This window comes from Pogona vitticeps, chromosome 3 (assembly GCF_051106095.1).
Source record: "Pogona vitticeps strain Pit_001003342236 chromosome 3, PviZW2.1, whole genome shotgun sequence".
Taxonomy (NCBI): domain Eukaryota; kingdom Metazoa; phylum Chordata; class Lepidosauria; order Squamata; family Agamidae; genus Pogona; species Pogona vitticeps.
This window is the reverse complement of record NC_135785.1, coordinates 132,403,223-132,412,244: the sequence shown is the minus strand read 5'-3', so window position 1 is coordinate 132,412,244 and position 9,022 is coordinate 132,403,223. Positions and strand designations below refer to the sequence as shown.

General features: G+C 48.4%; 1 long non-coding RNA gene across 2 annotated transcripts; it reads right to left on the bottom strand.

Annotated features, from left to right (window-relative positions):
• Positions 1–1,794: 1,794 nt before the first annotated feature.
• LOC140706775 (uncharacterized) lies at positions 1,795–8,481 on the bottom strand. Of its 2 annotated transcripts, XR_013543754.1 has the most exons (4): positions 5,055–8,481; positions 4,190–4,511; positions 3,484–3,625; positions 1,795–2,494 (listed from the first exon to the last, which is right to left on the bottom strand). It is a non-coding gene; the product is annotated as an uncharacterized LOC140706775 (long non-coding RNA). The 2 variants fall into 2 exon arrangements; XR_013543753.1 differs by lacking the exon at positions 5,055–8,481 and having other exon boundaries at positions 4,190–4,870.
• Between the last annotated feature and the right edge of the window lie 541 nt (positions 8,482–9,022).

Sequence of the window (9,022 nt, the reverse complement as noted above, 5' to 3'; positions counted from 1 at the left end):
GAAGGGATATCCTTGACAACCAATCACTCAAGACGGGTAGAGGAAATACGTCGCCTAATCCAAGATGAAAGGCGCCTAAGGACGCACCACGCCACCGATGTGAAACAATGCAAAGTCTCATAGTTTCCTTCAACCAGAAGAGAAATTACTTCTTCTCTTCAAGAAAGCCATGACAGTCATTTCCTAGAAATCCAATCACACAGGACGGGTAAAGGAAATCCTTTTCGTAATGAAAATCGCACTACGAACCCAGCCCCCCCAATTACGACGAAGCCAAGCCGGATGTTATCTTTGAACAGAAGAGAAATCACCACTTCTGTTCAGGAAAGCCCACGGAAGGGATTCCTTGACAACCAATCACTCAAGACGGGTAGAGGAAATACGTCGCCTAATCCAAGATGAAAGGCGCCTAAGGACGCACCACATCCCCAAATTTAAACAATGCAAAAACTTGCCAGACACGAACCCTTCTTCAAAATGCAACGTTGCCAAACCTGCTATGACCATGGAGCAGAAGAAAAACTAACAATTCTCAAATGCTTAAGTGCTCTCCTTGACACCCTCCCTCCAATGACGGGTAGAAGGAGCTCTCCTGCCTGAAGATTAGAACTTCAGCCAGCTGCAGCACGAGACGATGCCAAGCCTGCCTATATGCCGCTAAGGGAAGAGAAACCAATGCTTCCCTTCCTGAAAAAATTGAATACCAAGATTATCTTAACACCCACCCACGAGACGGGTCCATGAAATATTTCTCCTGTCTCAGCTTTAAAGCAGCACCACTCTCTAAAAGGCGAAGATGAAAGCCTGCTGAATTCACAATAACACGGGAGAAACTATCGCTACCCATCAGCCAAGGAAATAAGCAGCCTTTGCATTGTCTCATTTCAGGAAGTGCCACTGATGGGTCAATTTTAATATTGGGGTAGGGGACATGTTTCTCAGCCCCTACCTGGGTGGATGTCAAGGAAATGCTTTCCATGGTCTTCCCTGAAGAGGATTCAGTCAGTTGTTAAGAGTCTCTCTTGGGGTAGAGAGAAGAAAACAACTCTGATGGGGTCGTTTGTAGCTTCTGGGAATAGCTGATTTGAACTTTGGGGTGCAGCACACTATTTTAAGCAGAAGCGTGCATTAAATGGGTAGAAACACACCCATAAAAAGACTGTTTCTCTTTCCCCTTATATACCCAAGAAAATAACATCCCTTTCTTCTCATTCATCTCTATTATGCAAATAAACCCCTCTTGTCCATCCCTCTCCACTCCCAGGACCACCCCTTTCCTTTCACAAACCCTCCCGCAATGCCCCCTCTGCTCCCCACTTCGTGCCCTGCCTACCACAAATCCCCCTTCACCCTCAACGCTCTTCTCTCTCCTCCCCTCAAGCCCCCTCTATCCCCACCCTGCCTTTCTGGCCCAACCCAAGCATGGTCCCTCCCACCCGCCCCGCTCTCTTGTCAGTCCCTCCTCGACGCATCTCATCTAATGCCCATGGCCTTTTCCTGCCCACCTCAAGTGCATTTCTGCCCCCTCCCCTCCCCTCCTCGACGCGAGCCCTGTCTATCTCCCCGTATTTTTCTGGCCACCATGAGCGTGGTTCCCCACCCCCCATTCTGCAGTCATTCCCTCCATGTCCCAAGCCCTGTCCATTTCGTCCCCCCGCCCCACAAGTTTGCTTCTCTCCCCCACCCCCCGAGGAAGTTCTGTCATTCCGTGCTTGCCACACCATCTGTCTTTCCCCTCTCAGGTCATTTCCTCCCCAACACACATCCCTTCCTGATGCCAGCTGTGTTCTATTGTTTTTCTTTTGCTATCAAGGGGGCCAACTCAAGTCTCTCATAAGGAGGCATTTTCCTCTCGTTTTGCCAATGGTCGTTGGCCACAGGTTGAAAGAAAAAAGAATGGCTGGACTATGTTTCAAGTTCAGGTTTGGCAAATATAGCACTTCCACATGGTCTAGTGTGGGAACGCTCCCCTCCAGGTCACTAGCTGATGTCTGTTCTTCAGTGCAGAGTACACTCTCCTGGCATAGTGAGAGCGGCTCCTGACGGGGAGGGGTGACTCACCCATTCTGCCTATTTTCCCTTAGAGTTAGAGCGTAACTTCAAAGGATTTCTCCGGCCTATCCTGAGTGGCCATGAGGTAACTAGTGTCCCATCTGAATTCTGTCAATAATCTGTAAGCTTGTTAAGGTTCATAAATGGGAGTTCTCAGGGCCTTGCCCAAGTAATTCCGCTGGCGGACATCTACGTGTCCACTGACTTCTTGCTTCTCTCTAAAGTTAATTGCTTTCTCTTTGTTCTGTGATCACCTAAACATTCAGTCTTTGTTTCTTGATCACTATAGTCTAGGATGTCTCTCAGGAGTGAGACGTTTCCACAGATGCAGAAGCCACTTTGTTTTATATGCCGTCACTCCAGTTCTTTCAACCAAGAGTTCACCTGCTTGCACTTGATGGGTCACTCAGCTTTCTAATGCAACGTGCACATCTCCGACGTTCTGCAGGGAGAAAAAAAGACAAAATTGCAATGGTCAGAACACTGATTTTTTTCCAGGAATAAGTACTTTCGTACTGAAATACTTCTGCTGCAAGTTCACAAAAGCATTAAAGGCAACACATCTACATTTTTAGAGTTTGCATTTGGAAACACAGCTCTAAGCAGAAAAACACACTGGAGGCACTAGAACCCTGACATTTCCATCCATGAAAAATCAGTCAAGAATATTAGAATATTAGAATGAGATATGTAGAATAGAAATTTAAAATCTGGCACAGAAGATCTTTTTTCTTTACATAACGAAAAAACTGTCAGATGAGAATAGTGTAAATGTGGGAAAATGCACCTTTATTTTGGCCATTTGACAATCCTGAATCAACTGTACGCTTTGATCTTAACTCCCGAAACTCTCTCATTCACTCTTTTTGACTGCTGCCTTTATTTTTTTTTATTCTGAAGTAACCTAAGTGATGCCGTGTACACTCTCCTAATCTTTGATCCTTACATGGATGAACACGAGTTTTCACCTATTCATAACCATGTTCTCAACCACTGCGTTACAGTTCTCAACATCAGGTGGAGAACTTTCAAAAAGAATTTACAATGTCATAACATTGCCCAATCCTACGTTTCTTTATCTCTGTAAAGGCGGCTCAGATGCATCCTTTCTCTGAACCTGAAAAGTCGCTTGCACTCTTAGAGAGGCATTTGGCAGGCACATCTGGTTTGCTATGAACGGAAAAGGCCTTGCGACACACGTCCCTTAATAGCTCCTGGACAGACTGTGAAGACAGTCCAATTCCAACCAGCTTTTAATGACGTACTGTACAAGAACAGATTTACCTTTGCCACTGTTTTAATGATACTTTGCCCACTACTGATTTTATTTTAATTTTTTTAAAAAAATGCTGGACATCTGTTTATTTTACATGCCTTAAATAAGTTTCTTTAAAATGAAGAAGAAAATAAATACTTCCTTCTAAGGTTTACCTGACTTATTCAACAGTTTTCAGTCAAGAGTTTTCATTTCAATCAGACAATCATAGCATTTGGCATCCCGTTTCTGCCATGTTTCTTCCTTGCTACTCATAATGCTCATTCAACCATCGGCGCACAGACGTACTTCAAAAGTCTGAAAACACAATGCACACCAAATAAACCAAAATGACAATGCAGCAGCTGACAAGACATAACATGCAAAATAATAAGTACACCGTTAGCATAACAACATATATCTTCATGTATTGCTTCATATGGACAATATGAAATGGGGGGAAAATGTACCTCTTAACACCTAAAACTGAAAAGAAAAGCAGTCAAAAACTGTGCAATCTTTTCCTTATCATACCTTAGATGAAGGGGTTTTATCCCCACCCAGACACTTAAGATCAAAAAGCCCAGCAGAAATGAACAGTTTAGAAGAGACTCTACAAGGGTGACTCCCGCCCCCAACGCCCCCCCAAGCAAGCTGGGACCTTTGAAGGGAAAAAGAGAGACAGACAGAAAGAGGTGGCAGGCAACAAGGCAGCCCCTGGGCTGGCATTTTCTTCCACACACCCCCACTCCTGGTCTTTGGCAAACTGCGGAGTGCTCCGACACTGGGGTAATGAAACAAGAACCTACGCTGACTGGGGCCAGGTGCCCAGCCCTCGGTCCAAAGGGTCACCACCCTCTCCCGCCAGGCGCAGCAACCTACCTTCCTTGCCTCGCCCGGCCAGCTCCCGATGCCCCTTCCGCCAGAGCACGCCAGGCCAGGGGATGCCGGAGGGTTGCTCAGCAACGGGCTTGAGCCCTGCCTCAGGGCGGAGCAGCGCCGGCCTTCGCGGGAATCCTCCCAGGGCGATTTGGGTGGTGAGAGAGCGGAGGACGAGGCTTTCCCTTTATTAGGCGGGGCTTGCAGGCCCTTCACAAAAGAGGCTGTGGGGCAGAGAAGGGCCTTGGCCTCCGCCTTGGGGGGACACATCCAGTTGCCATAGGCAGAAGCTCTGGTAAAGCACCCTGTCCACGCCTCACTCTACCTTGGAGGAGGAAAGGCAGACAGAGAAAGAGACACACCATCAACCTTGAGAACCAGGGAAGGCATGGCTAGAGAAAGAGAGAGGGAGACAGAGAACTGCTCTGCTGCCACCTACAGCTCAGACTAAGCCTTGCATGCAGAGAGAGTCAAAGGCCCTTTTATTGCACCGGCTAGGAATGCCCCCAATGGATGGGAGGCAAAAGCAAGGCCATCAAAAGGGCCCACCAGAAATAAAGGAAGCTGAACAAGTCTTCGGCCTAATCAATACTCAAAGACCTAACAGCCAAGTCAACACCGTTCTGGGGAAATGCATTCCCCAGAGTAACCCAGCTTAATTGTTTTCTTTCCCTAGACTCTTCCAGGTTCACTATTAGTGAAGTGGGAAGCCTCTTACAGAGAGGATGCACTGAGCACTTTAGTCAGACTTTGAGGCAGGGTGATGCAAAAGCACATCCAGGCTCAAAAGCAACCTTAAGGACAAAACCTAGTCTGAGATTTAGGCAGCTAAGAGCTGTTCCCACCAAAAACAATAACAGCTTCTTACCTCCCAGCTCTCCCCACAGAGTAACAAGGTTCCAGTGCTCAAGCAGAGTTCCTCATAACAGCAAGCTGGACGACATGTTCCAGCCAGAATAAAGCTGCTGCCCAGAACTGCTGAGCTCAGCCATTCCCTCTGGCTGGCCTTCTATCCCATCTCCCTCCATCAGAGCCTGCAGCCTTTCCAACCAATCAGGTGCAGTCCTTTCTGAAGCCAACTAATTGGTAACTCCTGGAAGAGTAGCTCCTGGAGGTCACCAGGTGTGCCTATTTAGCCCACCAAGGGAAGCCAAAAAATATCCTCCCCAGTTTCAAGGCCTATAGATAGCATTCTTCACAGCCAGGATGGCTCCTTCATTGCCTGAGCCTTCTTTCTCTCTTCTCCACTCTTTTTGTAGCTGTGAAGTGAATAAGACATCCAAAATATATAAACAGGTAGCCGTTAGCAATAAGTGTGCTAAACATGTAGGTACACTTGAATTCATACAAAATGCATTTGTGACTGTTTGTGATTTTTGAGCTCAAAATAAAATGTGTTTTTGCTCCAAGAAACTCTCTGGTCTTTCCTCTGCCCTGTTTTCCGAGAGGTGGTTAGAGTGGCAGCTTTCCTGGTACCAAAACTAGGCGTCTTTGAGTCAGGGAGAGGGACTGAGTATTAAACTCTTTTGAACTCCCCCACTGCTGGCACCAGGGAGGCAAGGGTCTCTCTGAAGACAGGCAAACGACGGTGTGGTGATGCCCTTGACACCCCCTCTGGCCGAACGCAGTCTTTTTGACTGATGGGTTTCAAGACGCTTCTCCAGCAGAATCCTGGTTCTGTCCCCTTTGGGGAGACTCTTCCTGAAGCGAAGAGCGTTTGGTCCCCATCGGAGGAGGGGTTTGGGGAGCCCAGCCTCCAGTAATGCCCAGGGAACTTTCACCTATGTGAATGACACTATGCCTGGATCGGATCATGATGCCCAGGTGCTGGAGGCATCTGGTCTGCTGCCTTTGGTAGAGAGCTGGCCTGCCGCCTGAGGTTGGTGGCTGGGTAAGTTTAATGTGTGGCAAATGGGAGGGAACATGGAGGACTCTATACAGATGCTGACGACTATGTTTCCCCCACTCCAGCTGAGTGGGGCTATCCTCTCCGGCCATTCCTGCAGACACCGTATCCTAAGGACCTCCCTGGATGCACCAGCCCCTATAATGAAGCACATGGGCAAACCAGTATGGTGACAGAGTGAGCGACCCTTTGGGATGGGGAAAACGTGTTTCTGTTGTTTGCGGCACGTACAGTGTCGCCTGCTGTGTAAATCAGAAAAGGTGTCAAAAACCTTGCTAGTGTGTGCTGTGCTACATAACTTCCCCCCTAGATCCCCCCAGATGTGGGGGCTGTTATAGCCATGATGCTCCATGTGTGCTTTGAATTCGATGGGAGAAACATCCCAGGGCCGGGATCCACAGGGGGTACAGTTGCAGGACGACATTACCCATGCCTACTTTGGGCCACGAGGCAAGCAAGCTGCTGCAGGATGTGATCCGTCTTGCCCTCTCCCCACTTTTTTGTAACTGCAGAGCTGTCTTTCACATTCCAAAGCATTTCCCAAGGATTCTCCTGCTGAAACCCCCCCTTGCTCCTAGCTACCTCCCTAGATGCCATGCCACCCTCCTTCCGTGGGATGGCCTCGTCTTATTCCCTTTTCCCTCCTTTCTAACTCGTCATCAGTGGCAACTATAGCAAGCAGAGCTGTGCGGAGTTGTACTTTGGGCAACCATTCCTAGGCTGGGCATGTTAGGGATCATAGGGGCTCTCGTTCCTCTGACACAACTCTACACAGCTCAGGGTCTGACCTTTCACTGTCCATCTTCCTGTCTTCTTTTCTGGTTGGGTAATGTTTAGGGACTGATCTTGGGCTCTTTTCCCCATGATTGGGCAGCCGGTTTGGCTCCCAACCACTCCCTCCGCCTCCTGGCTCATGATTGGGGGGCTGCGTGGATCCATCCGACCCTAATCCTGTCCACCCTCAGCCTCCTGGTTAATTTCTGGGAGGGTTGTTTGGGTCCCTTAGAGTAGCATTCTGCCCACCCTCAGCCACCTGGGTCCTTATTGGACAGCCGGCACAGGCCTCACCCACTCTCAACCTTGTTCCTAGAGCTCATGATGGGTGGATGGGGCCCTCTGCATTTGTTTTCACTCCCCACCCCATGTTAAAGGCAAGCCATGGGTTTCTTCCATCCTTCCCCTGACATTATGATGGAAATTGGAGTTTATGTTCCTTCCATTTTCCTGCCACATCATCCCCTAGGAGAAAGGCCTTGAGCCTACTTGTGTAATCATGTAATTACAAGAATAAACAAACGACATGTTGTAGGTGGCATTTTATTGAGCAGTTTCAAAGAAATGATGCTTAGAATATAGTGTGCCTTGGCACTGGCATTTTGCCTCAGAAGCACCCTTGTATCTTCGACAAAGAGAAAACAGACAGAGAGACAGACAGACAGCAGAGAGACTTGTGCAGAGAGCCTTCGTGTAGATGTGCTGCACCTGACCCATAGCTGTCTGACCATACCATTGCCAGGGTCCAGGTGCAAGGCTCAGGCACTGCTTAGTGAAATGGCTGTGGTCACGCACAGCTGAGTGGTTTGGGAGCTGCACCTGTAGCACAGCTACCTGTATAAAAAAGAGAGATGGGAGGACAACAGTCAAAGCCCTAGCCTAGTATGGAAAGGAGAGGGCAGCAGGCCATTGCTTCTTTTGAAGTCGTAGAGCACTGGACATGGCGGGTTGTTGGGAGGTAGCTAAAGAGGGCACCAAGGGGGCATGGACTGACCTGGCTCATGGGCTTTGGAGTCTCCCTGAAGTCTATTGTTCGCATGCAGAGTTTCAGCTTTCTCACAACAACTTCACTTCAGCCCTAGAAGACACAGGCAGGAGAAGTCAAGTCTTATTTTTTGCTAGTAAGAAGTACTCTCATGAGGAAAGCAAGCCTGACATTTCATGGCTTTCCTCTCTTCACTTAACTGGGTTTTCTTTTCTAGAAGCTGGAAGCCCCAAGGTTCGGGGTGTTTGTGTCTTGCAGCTGTATTACTGGATGGCTCTACTTGTTAGGCTACGAGGCAGACAGATTAGTGGCTCTACCTGTTAGGACAGTGGTCCCCAACCTTGGGCCTCCAGATATTCTTGGACTACAACTTCCAGAAGCCTTCACCACCACCTCTGCTGGTCAGGATTTCTGGGGGTTGAAGTCTCTACCTGTTAGGATACGAGGCAGGATGCGAGGCAGACAGATGTTAGAGAAGAGAACTTACACGCTTTGGAGTGGGTCTTTTGTGTGTTTTGTGTTGCAAAGTGCCATTTCCCATAGTGAGCTGCCACCACCACCACGACTCAAGTGTCTCCTCGTGAGTCCAAAGTGAGTATGCTGCAAAGCCAGAGAGAAAGAGTCCCTTGGCCCGTACGTTGTCATCTGAGTGAGGGGTATATATACTGGTGGTGGTGTACTGTATCTTAATGTCAGCCGAGTCTGTCTCCCTGAGAGGTGGGAGGACTGGGGCCTTAATTATGTTGGGAGCTCCCATTGGGTTCCATGTGTTGGAAATTACTTTGGAGTATTTTTTTTTCCTGGCCTGACATGTGCCAGCATAAGGGTGAGGAGTTTGAGCTTGGTGTAACTCAGCTCCTCCCCTGCCCCTCCCTTTCTCCTCCACTTCCCCTCCCCCTTTTGGCCCTTCTGCCCACTGATCAGATGGGGGATCAGCCAGCCGGCACAGAGGGTTAGGCCAGCCTCAGGGGGCTAGGCGGGCAGAAGGATAGTTGTGCCAGCAAAAGGGACTTAAAGGCCAATCCAAACCTTCTACAGCAAGCCTATCTGGGATTTTGGATTCTGCCCTAAATTGGTGCATTAATCCTATTTTCATATTGCAGTCGTCTACTGATAGCTCAATAAAGATTTTTTCTGCCTTATACTGACTGGGAAAATAATCCATTGAAAA